The sequence below is a fragment of the Crinia signifera genome, chromosome 7 (genome assembly GCF_055691185.1).
Source record: "Crinia signifera chromosome 7, ASM5569118v1, whole genome shotgun sequence".
Taxonomy (NCBI): domain Eukaryota; kingdom Metazoa; phylum Chordata; class Amphibia; order Anura; family Myobatrachidae; genus Crinia; species Crinia signifera.
The window spans coordinates 56,405,865-56,418,342 of NC_139223.1; positions in this window are offsets into that span (position 1 = coordinate 56,405,865).

The window sequence follows — 12,478 nt, forward strand, 5'->3', positions numbered from 1 at the left end:
TTCTGAGTCCTATCATGCACCCAACTGGTATTTTTTGGTCACATGTGAGGCATTGCCGTACTCTGGAGAAATGGGGGCACAGATTTTGGGGTGCTTTGTCTCCTTCATTCCTTGTGAAAATGAAAAATTTTGAGCCAGAACTGCATTTTTGTGTAAAAAATGTAATTTTTCATTTTCACTACCCAGTTGTATCAAAATTGGTGAAACCCCTGGGGGTTTGAAATGTACACTATACCCCTAGATGAATTCCCTGAGGGGTGTAGTTTGCAAAATGGGGTCACTTGTGGGGGGGTTCCACTGTATTGGTAATGCAACATAGCACCCACCATTCATTCCACCAAAATCTGTGCTCCAAAATCCAAAAATCACTCCTTCCCTTCTGAGTCCTGCCATGCACCCAACTGGTATTTTTTGGTCACATGTGAGGCATTGCCGTACTCTGGAGAAATGGGGGCACAGATTTTGGGGTGCTTTGTCTCCTTCATTCCTTGTGAAAATGAAAAAGTTTGAGCCAGAAGTACATTTTTGTGTAAAAAAATGTATTTTTTCATTTTCACAGCCCAGTTGTACCAAAATTGGTGAAACCCCTGGGGGTTTGAAATGTACACTATACCCCTAGATGAATTCCCTGAGGAGTGTAGTTTGCAAAATGGGGTCACTTGTGGGGGGGTTCCACTGTATTGGTAATGCAACATAGCACCCACCATTCATTCCACCAAAATCTGTGCTCCAAAATCCAAAAATCACTCCTTCCCTTCTGAGTCCTGCCATGCACCCAACTGGTATTTTTTGGTCACATATGAGGCATTGCCGTACTCTGGAGAAATGGGGGCACAGATTTTGGGGTGCTTTGTCTCCTTCATTCCTTGTGAAAATTAAAAATTTTGAGCCAGAAGTACATTTTTGTGTAAAAAAATGTAATTTTTCATTTTCACAGCCCAGTTGTACCAAAATTGGTGAAACCCCTGGGGGTTTGAAATGTACACTATACCCCTAGATGAATTCCCTGAGGGGTGTACTTTGCAAAATGGGGTGACTTGTGGGGGGGTTCCACTGTATTGGTGCAACATAGCACCCACCATTTATTCCACCAAAATCTGTGCTGCAAAATCCAAAAATCACTCCTTCCCTTCTGAGTCCTGCCATGCGCCCAACTGGTATTTTTTGGTCACATGTGAGGCATTACCGTACTCGGGAGAAATTGGGGCACAGATTTTGGGGTGCTTTGTCTCCTTCATTCCTTGTGAAAATGAAAAATTTTGAGCCAGAACTGCATTTTTGTGTAAAAAAATGTAATTTTTCATTTTCACTGCCCAGTTGTATCAAAATTGGTGAAACCCCTGGGGGTTTGAAATGTACACTATACCCCTAGATGAATTCCCTGAGGGGTGTACTTTGCAAAATGGGGTGACCTGTGGGGGGGTTCCACTGTATTGGTGCTTTGGGAGTCTTGCTAATGCAACATGGCACCCACCATTCATTCCACCAAAATCTGTGCTGCCAAATCCAAAAATCACTCCTTCCCTTCTGAGTCCTGCCATGCGCCCAACTGGTATTTTTTGGTCACATGTGAGGCATTGCCGTACTCGGGAGAAATTGGGGCACAGATTTTGGGGTGCTTTGTCTCCTTCATTCCTTGTGAAAATGAAAAATTTTGAGCCAGAACTGCATTTTTGTGTAAAAAAATGTAATTTTTCATTTTCACTGCCCAGTTGTATCAAAATTGGTGAAACCCCTGGGGGTTTGAAATGTACACTATACCCCTAGATGAATTCCCTGAGGGGTGTACTTTGCAAAATGGGGTGACTTGTGGGGGGGTTCCACTGTATTGGTGCTTTGGGAGTCTTGCTAATGCAACATGGCACCCACCATTCATTCCACCAAAATCTGTGCTGCCAAATCCAAAAATCACTCCTTCCCTTCTGAGTCCTGCCATGCGCCCAACTGGTATTTTTTGGTCACATGTGAGGCATTGCCGTACTCGGGAGAAATTGGGGCACAGATTTTGGGGTGCTTTGTCTCCTTCATTCCTTGTGAAAATGAAAAATTTTGAGCCAGAACTGCATTTTTGTGTAAAAAAATGTAATTTTTCATTTTCACTGCCCAGTTGTATCAAAATTGGTGAAACCCCTGGGGGTTTGAAATGTACACTATACCCCTAGATGAATTCCCTGAGGGGTGTACTTTGCAAAATGGGGTGACTTGTGGGGGGGGTTCCACTGTATTGGTGCTTTGGGAGTCTTGCTAATGCAACATGGCACCCACCATTCATTCCACCAAAATCTGTGCTGCCAAATCCAAAAATCACTCCTTCCCTTCTGAGTCCTGCCATGCGCCCAACTGGTATTTTTTGGTCACATGTGAGGCATTGCCGTACTCGGGAGAAATTGGGGCACAGATTTTGGGGTGCTTTGTCTCCTTCATTCCTTGTGAAAATGAAAAATTTTGAGCCAGAAGTACATTTTTGTGTAAAAAAATGTAATTTTTCATTTTCACAGCCCAGTTGTACCAAAATTGGTGAAACCCCTGGGGGTTTGAAATGTACACTATACCCCTAGATGAATTCCCTGAGGGGTGTACTTTGCAAAATGGGGTGACTTGTGGGGGGGTTCCACTGTATTGGTGCAACATAGCACCCACCATTTATTCCACCAAAATCTGTGCTGCAAAATCCAAAAATCACTCCTTCCCTTCTGAGTCCTGCCATGTGCCCAACTGGTAGTTTTTGGTCACATGTGAGGCATTGCCGTACTCGGGAGAAATTGGGGCACAGATTTTGGGGTGCTTTGTCTCCTTCATTCCTTGTGAAAATGAAAAATTTTGAGCCAGAACTGCATTTTTGTGTAAAAAAATGTAATTTTTCATTTTCACTGCCCAGTTGTATCAAAATTGGTGAAACCCCTGGGGGTTTGAAATGTACACTATACCCCTAGATGAATTCCCTGAGGGGTGTACTTTGCAAAATGGGGTGACTTGTGGGGGGGTTCCACTGTATTGGTGCTTTGGGAGTCTTGCTAATGCAACATGGCACCCACCATTCATTCCACCAAAATCTGTGCTGCCAAATCCAAAAATCACTCCTTCCCTTCTGAGTCCTGCCATGCGCCCAACTGGTATTTTTTGGTCACATGTGAGGCATTGCCGTACTCGGGAGAAATTGGGGCACAGATTTTGGGGTGCTTTGTCTCCTTCATTCCTTGTGAAAATGAAAAATTTTGAGCCAGAACTGCATTTTTGTGTAAAAAAATGTAATTTTTCATTTTCACTGCCCAGTTGTATCAAAATTGGTGAAACCCCTGGGGGTTTGAAATGTACACTATACCCCTAGATGAATTCCCTGAGGGGTGTACTTTGCAAAATGGGGTGACTTGTGGGGGGGTTCCACTGTATTGGTGCTTTGGGAGTCTTGCTAATGCAACATGGCACCCACCATTCATTCCACCAAAATCTGTGCTGCCAAATCCAAAAATCACTCCTTCCCTTCTGAGTCCTGCCATGCGCCCAACTGGTATTTTTTGGTCACATGTGAGGCATTGCCGTACTCGGGAGAAATTGGGGCACAGATTTTGGGGTGCTTTGTCTCCTTCATTCCTTGTGAAAATGAAAAATTTTGAGCCAGAACTGCATTTTTGTGTAAAAAAATGTAATTTTTCATTTTCACTGCCCAGTTGTACCAAAATTGGTGAAACCCCTGGGGGTTTGAAATGTACACTATACCCCTAGATGAATTCCCTGAGGGGTGTACTTTGCAAAATGGGGTGACTTGTGGGGGGGGGGTTCCACTGTATTGGTGCAACATAGCACCCACCATTTATTCCACCAAAATCTGTGCTGCAAAATCCAAAAATCACTCCTTCCCTTCTGAGTCCTGCCATGTGCCCAACTGGTATTTTTTGGTCACATGTGAGGCATTGCCGTACTCGGGAGAAATTGGGGCACAGATTTTGGGGTGCTTTGTCTCCTTCATTCCTTGTGAAAATGAAAAATTTTGAGCCAGAACTGCATGTTTGTGTAAAAAAATGTAATTTTCCATTTTCACATCCCAGTTGTACCAAAATTGGTGAAACCCCTGGGGGTTTGAAATGTACACTATACCCCTAGATGAATTCCCTGAGGGGTGTAGATTGCAAAATGGGGTGACTTGTGGGGGAGGTTCCTAACTTTTAGCACTTATGGTGCCTAGAAACCTACATGGTGCCTAAAAAAAAATCTCATAAAAAGGAGGCTCCAAAATCAAGTAGGTGCTCCTTCTATTATGAAGCCTGTGGTTTGGTCAACGTGCACACTAGGGCCACATATAGGATATTTTTGAAAACAAAAGAATTGGGGGAATCAATTTTTAGTCACATTTCTCTAGTAAAATCTACTGTATTCGTTAGAAAAATGTATTAAAATTGAAACTCTGCAAAAAAAAAGAAATTTTGAAATTTCACCTACACTTTGTTTTAATTCCTGTGAAACACCTAAAGGGTTAACAAACTTCCAAAATGCTGTTTTGAATACTGTGAGGGGTGCAGTTTTTGAAATGGCATCATTTATGGGGGTGTCTCACATACAAGTCATCAGAACTGAACTGGTCCCTAAAAAAATCAGTGTTTGAAATTTTCTTGAAAATTTGAGAATTTGCTAGTCATATCTGAAGCCTCCTAGTGTCCAAAAAAATTAAAAGGAAGTTGAAATAATGATTGCAACATAAAGTAGACATATGGTCTTTGTTAGTTATTAACTATTTTGAGTGGTATGATTATTTGTCTCACAAGCAGAAAATGTGACATTTTGCATATTGCTAAATTTTCCATTTTTTCACGATATTTTGGTATTTTTCACAAAAAAACACAGACTGTATCGACCAAAATTTACCACTAACTTGAAGTACAATGTGTCACGAGAAAACAATCTCAAAATCACTGGGATAAGTAAAAGCAAAAAAAAGTTATCCCCACTTAAGTGAGACATGTCAGATTTGAAAAAAAGGGCTCTGTCATGAAGGCACAAACTGGCTCTGTCATGAAGGGGTTAATGGATACAGAAATTCTCCTATTCCTGAATCCTAATCGGAGACCAATCAAGATTCCCGATATATAATGTACCGATAAAAGTAACAATTAAAAAACCAAATATGCTCATAGTACTGTATGTCTCCTATGTCTCTCATGTTGGTTCTATGCCAAGACCAATTATAAAGGTGATAATCGATTCGTCCTGGATAGATAACTGCAAATAAAGTCTCTCTCTGGGACCTCCAATGTAGGAGAAAGAGGTAACATATTTATAATGTATCATTCAATTGCAGAGTCTGACACCTCATTATATTTTATTATTTATTTATATAGCGCTTTTCTCCCATATTTTGGGTAATAACCTCTATGGGTTATATATTCCAACCATAAAAGGTACCAGGCGAGGCAGCCATCTTGGGCGCACAACGTAGGATTACTGTACCTTGGGAGGAATAGGTCACGCCCAGAAGAGATGACACAAAGTGGGTGGTTTAGGTGTCCTGGTGCTAGGGGTAGTGTCCCTATATAACCATTGGGTCCATGTGTTTTTCATCCTATCCACGGGCATACCAAATGAGGCAGCCATTTTGGGCGCACTATGAAGGTTATGCTGTAGGAGATAAGCCACACATGGACACAATGCACATATGTATAGTATGATAAACTCTGCATTAATAGATGCACAATTAGTACATTCTCTATGTACATTCTAGCACCCTGCAACTCCCAGAGCCCACACAGCCCCCCCCCCCCCCTCAGGGTGCTGCACACCACTGCAGCACTGCCCGGTCTGCACCTCAGTCCTGATATACAGACCAAGGAGCCCCAGAAGCAACACCCCATGCAGGACAGAGGAACAGCATAGGCCCCAAAACATGCAGGGTGCAAGAATGGACACTACAGCTGCACACAGTGATAAATATCTGGGGTGCACTGCTCAGATTGTTGCTGGCAGGGTGTGCAACCCTGCCAGCAACAATCTGGCAAGTAAAAGGTACAGTAATCTGGCAAGCAAAAGGTACATCATACAGACTTTGTCTACAGTGAGGGTGGAGGTACATGATGAAGATCATGGTAAAGAAACAGGAAACCAAAGCGTATTACATAGCTTTCGTTAACTCAGAGGCTGAGACCGATAACTTGGGAAAAAGTAAAAATAAAATGTTACAGTGTTTAGGTTTCTGTCCAAATCCAGTCCAAACTCCAGTTCTAACTCAATGCTTCAGATGACTTGCTTGAGATGCAGGCTTAGATGCCAGGGTTACTGGAAGGAGAGACGGCCACAACATGGTTAAACTTAGCTGAACATGCCTGGTGCCTTCTTCTCTTGGGAACCCAGAGAATAATGTGCAAAATCCAAACACTGTGGAACATGGCGCATCCGTGGTGGGGTATGTCAAACACAAGTCTTATAGCACATGGGGTATGCTGAGAAAGCGTTGTTAAGTTCTTGGATCTTATGCATACTGGGTCCTGGACGTATTCCAACAGTGTGTCATTGCCTCATTGTGTGGCGTAACGTTAGAGCACCCGCATGGCAGTACCAAGCACTCATTTTGGGCTGTACACGTCTCTGACATGTGGTTTTGGAGTGGCACGTGTCTCTGCAACTGACTATTTAATGACCACTAAACCTTAAATACAATTTGTCTTCTATGAAATAACTACTTATGCCATTCCAAAATATATCTGTAAAACTTCCCTTGACAGAACTGGAGATGCCGGACATACCAGCATTATGGCAAAGGAACTGTGGCTATCAGCAAACATGACTTTAAAAGCAATTTATAGTGCATAGTAATTAGGGGCGGTGTCCACGTGGCAGATGCATAGCCTGTCTGGGCATTGGTGGGTGCATCTACACGTCTTGCCCGATTGGCTGCATCATATGCCGTATGTAGCCAATGCTATTATAAGCAGGGAGGCACACACCAACAAGGGAAAATGCCAACATGAGGAACAAATCTGTCAGATTGGTGTACCTAATACAGTTACAATTCAGCACACAGCCACAGTTTCAGCTGATTAATGTGAATTAGAATCTGAAATATATTTAGCTGAAAGACATTTGCAACCTTTCCTTCTGCCTTCACTATTGTTCTCTTTGTCACATCTAATGCTCTTTGTGGCTGAATGAGCCCAGTTTAATCCTAAGTGCTTCAAATCAGAAAGCAGAAAGTGTAACATACCGCACACAGTCGCCCCTATTTACTCGCCCAGCACGATGCACACATGATGTGTGGCTTAGTCATGTGCTACAATCCTTCAGGTCACATTAATTAGCTATCATCACTCGCCTGGTAATGGAAATAAAAATGAAGGGTTGTTAGTGAGCATGAATAGGGCATAAGGTGTTAATCAGCAACATCGGGCAGGGGAAAGCTCGCTATAATGTCATTACATACAACAAAACCAGGATTTCCGTCACGCCATGTGTCTTGAACTGAGGAATATCTGGAATTTTTTTGACTCTCAGCTTTGACATATCCAAGTGGTTCACTAAACTGCTTTTGTAAGGTTCGTCAAAGGCTTACAAAGGTGCATGCCTATTCCTTTAAGTCCTGTGGGATCTTGGCATGAGACACAAAGCCAGCCCTTAATGGAGATTTGTTTTATCTCATTCCAGCACTCAGTACTCGTTTTACTATAAACGTGATGCCCTGGAACAGTCCTACTAATTGCACCAGTTCAGTGGTACATATAATTTAATGGGGGTGTATAAGTACAATTCTTGGCATGCATTTAATCTTTATTAGAGAGATTAACATCTCGTGTAAAGCGGAATTCAGACTGGTGACCTCTTCGATTCTGGCAGAGACTACTACACAATGCCAAAGCATATTCGTTTCTCAATTTTTAATGAGATCATCAAAAAAAGAGTCTTGTAGGGTGTATTTAGCAAAAGCCAAACGGTGTGAAGCGCTGCCAATGCCGTATCATCACCTTGTCTGCATACAAGGCATGATTCCATCTACACCACTGGGAATTAATGGTGCTGACTGATATTTGTGAGATGATTAAACGGGCTCTGCTACAACAACTGTTGTTGTACTGTGTACTGCAAGGGGCATGTCAGCATTGTATGGATACCAATTTCGCAACGTTACGGATTATGTCTGTCCGAAGGGAGAGACTCTCCCAGCTGGACCAAAGGCTTAGAAAGATCTATTTGTTCATTTTGTTGTTCATGTTTGAGTTGAATAGAGGATTGGGAGCCTTTGGTATGGAGCCTCATGGTTCAAGGGGAGGAAAGAACAGAAATAGCAAGACACCAGTCAGTAAGGCAGTGTTGGAGCACAGGTGTGTTCATTACACAAAGTATATTTTGCTTGTGAATCTGTCAAGAGAGTTGGACAACATGCACTGTTAACGAGAAGCACTGCATTGGAGGATTGATAGAACCTTGGCAGTCTACAGTCTCATTATTAAACTCACTTCCATCTTATTTGCCCCTGCAATGACCGGGGTCTCAACTCCTTATCATCACTCGCCATCCTGATTTATCCCAGAATGCCCTGCCATTCAATCCTCAGTCCAGCCTCCAACCCTTTATACATGAACATAGCTTATGCCTTCATCCAAGCCTACCACTGCTCCTCTCATCATTCCAAACTGTCCATTCCACACCTCAGATGCTAGAGTATCTCAACCCTGTTACCACCCACATCCCCTTTTGTCCTCTCTAAATAATTATATACTGTAACCTGAAGCCGGGTACACACTATGCACTATTGCACTATGCAGGTGTGTACCCGGCGATATTGGCGGGGGCGGCTCACTCCCACCGGGAGTTAACAGTTTCTTATATAGCGCACACATATTCCGCAGCACTTTTCAGAGAATATTTGAACATTCACATCAGTCCCTGCCCGAGTGGAGCTTATAGTTTATATTCCCTACCACATGTACACGCACACACAGACATTCTAGGGATAATTTGTTGGGAGACAATTAACTTACCAGTATATTTTTGGATTGTGAGAGGAAACCAGAGTACCCGGAGGAAGCGCAGGGAGAATATACAAACTCCGCACAGTTAGGGCCATGGTGAATTGCTGGTGATTGTGAGTGACGATGGGAGGGCTTTATGGGGACCATGATGCATTCTGAAGCATGGCCCTCGTTAACGATGCGCTCCATCACCTGTACATGCAGGGTTGTTCTGAGTAATATGTATTAAAAAATCGTATAGTGTGTATGGGGCCCTAATTAGTAATTATGCTTCTATGAAATTCCATGAAATGGTCTGCAACTTGTTTTGTCATTGCTGTATGTTGTATCTCCTGTGTGCAGCACTACAGATTCTTGGTGGCTCCATATCAAAAATAATAATAATAATCATAATAACAATAACGTTCCCACCAGCATGACCCCTTCCATCTATTACAAGAGGCCATGTTCCAAGCATCTCACTCACTTTTTAGGCCAAAGTACAGAACATGGGGTTCACTAGCCATAGATGAGACATTTCTTATGAGCCAATTTCCCGGGTGTCCACCAATTAAGGTGTTTGGGAGTTTTTTCTCTTTAAGTATATGCTTTAGAAGACCACAACTAGACCACAACCCTTGAAAAAAGCAAAGTACCGAACCTTTAATCAAGAATGCGTGGGATTAGGTTTTGTAGATAACATAAATTGTGCAGCAGGTCTAATGGGGACTGCACACATAGCGATTTTATCTGAGCTGAGCATTCTGAGTGATCTAGCACTGCTCAGAACGCTCAGCAAATCTCTGTGTGTAGGCCCCTTTACATGTACAAAACACACTAGCACACACTAGCATACCTCTATAACCAGCTGTAAGAGCCATGTGGAATAGTGCACCAACAGTCGGGCATGATAACTCGCTGAGCTCTGCACACTTATTATTGGCCAGCGCAGATGGTGTAATGGTTAGCATTACTGCCTTACAGCACTGAGGTCATGGGTTTGATTCCCACCATGTTCCTAACTGTACAGAGTTTGTATATTCTCCCTGTACTTGCGTGGGTTTCCTCCGGGTACTCTGGTTTCCTCCCACATGACAAAAATATACTGGTAGGTTATTTGGCTCCTAACAAAATTAACCCTAGAATGTCTCTGTGTGTGTGTGTGTATAGTGTACATGTGGTTGGGACTATAGATTGTAAACTCCACTGGGGCAGTGACTGATGTGAGTGTTCAACTATACTCTGTAAAGCGCTGCGGAATATGTGTGCGCTATATAAGAAACTGTTAATAATAATAATAATAATAATAATAATTAGAGATGTGCGGCGGCCACTTTTTCGAGTTTTGGTTTTGCATCTGGATCTCCCTTCGTGTTTTGGATCTGGATTGGTTTTGGCAAAACCACCCTTGTGGGTTTTGGTTTTGGATCTGGATTTTTATGAAAAAAAATGCTAAAAATGTCTAAAATAACAGAATTTGGGCCTGTTTCTGCCCCTAAAGTATTATTAGCCTCAATAACATTAGTTTCCACTCATTTCTAGTAAATTTTAATCACTTCGCAGCTTACAAAATTGTTTTCATTTACTGTAGTTGGGCCAAAAGGGTATACCGAGGTAGGTGGATGACTAAGCTAAGCGACAGCAGTGGGCATCACATACATGTGGACCTTACACTTTCAACCTGGCACATCTTGGAAGCAGAGCGGCACTGCAGGGGCAGACAGGGTGGCAGTTTAATAAACTATCCCAAAAAAAGAGAAATGCTCCAAAGAGCAAAAAATACAAAGAGGTATCGGCCTTGTCATGACTGGTGGTAGCAGCTTCAGCACTTCTATCAGGTTGCTGATCTCCCACTATTTCCTCCTCCATCATCCTCCAAAAATGTGTTTTTATTTTATTTATTACTTTTATTTATTTTTCTTACTTTACACTGGACACAGCCTGTCACACTGGACACAGCCCCTTGGACACTGGACACTGCCCCTGGACACTGCCCCTGGACACTGGATACAGCCCGTCACACTGGACACAGCCCCTGGACAATGGACACAGCCTCTGGACACAGCTCCTGTACACTGGACACAGCCGTCACACTGGACACTGCCCCTGGACACAGCCCCTGGACACTGCCCCTGGACATTGGACACAGCCCGTCACCCTGGACACAGCCCCTGGACAATGGACACAGCCTCTGGACACAGCTCCTGTACACTGGACACAGCCGTCACACTGGACACAGCCCCTGGACAATGGACACAGCCTCTGGACACAGATCCTGCACACTGGACACAGCCGTCACACTGGACACAGCCTCTGGACACCGCCCCTGGACACAGCTCCTGTACACTGGACACAGCCGTCACACTGGACACTGCCCCTGGACACTGCCCCTGGACACTGGACACAGCCCGTCACCCTGGACACAGTCCCTGGACAATGGACACAGCCCGTCACCCTGGACACAGCCCCTGGACACAGCCTCTGGACAATGGACACAGCCTCTAGACAGCCCCCTGGACACAGCTCCTGTACACTGGACACAGCCGTCACACTGGACACTGCCTCTGGACCTTGCCCCTGGACACTGGACACAGCCCGTCACCCTGGACACAGCCCCTGGACAATGGACACAGCCTCTGGACACCGCCCTGGGACACAGCTCCTGTACACTGGACACAGCCGTCACACTGGACACTGCCCCTGGACACAGCCCCTGGATACTGGACACAGCTCCTGTACACAGCTCCTGTACACTGGACACAACCCCTGTACACTGGACACAACCCCTGTACACAGCCCCTGTACACTGGACACAGCCCCTGTATACTGGACACAACCCCTGGACACAGCCCCTGTACACTGGACACAGCCCCTGTACACTGGATGCTGTGTCCAGTGTACACACTGGACACAGGCCCTGTCACACTGGACACAACCCCTGTACACAGCCCCTGTACACTGGACACTGCCCCTGGACACTGGACACAGCTCCTGTACACAGCTCCTGTACACTGGACACAACCCCTGTACACAGCCCCTGTACACTGGACACAACCCCTGTACACTGAACACAAACCCTGTACACTGTACACAGGCCCTGTCACACTGTACACAGGCCCTGTCACACTGGACACAAGCCCTGTCACACTGAACACAGCCCCTGTACAGCCCCTTGTACACTGGCCACTGCAGCCCCTGTACACTGGACTTGTGTACAGCAGCCCCTGCAGACCCTAATCGAGTGAGCAGCAGCAAAATAATATATTATTTTTATAGCACAGCACACAGCACAGAGCACAACCACCCTCTTCCCTCTCCTATGCTGGAGTAAAGATGGCGGGGCGCGCGTGCGTCTTATATAGAATCCAGATCCCGCGAGAATCCGACAGCGCGATGATGACGTTTTGCCTCGTTTTCGGTCCGGAATTTAGGCGGGAACTCCCGAGCCGGCTCGGATCCAAACTCGGAGATCCAGACCCACTCATCTCTAATAATAATAATAATATTCTCCCTCTATGCCCACTTCGGATTGTGAAGTAAAATCAAGC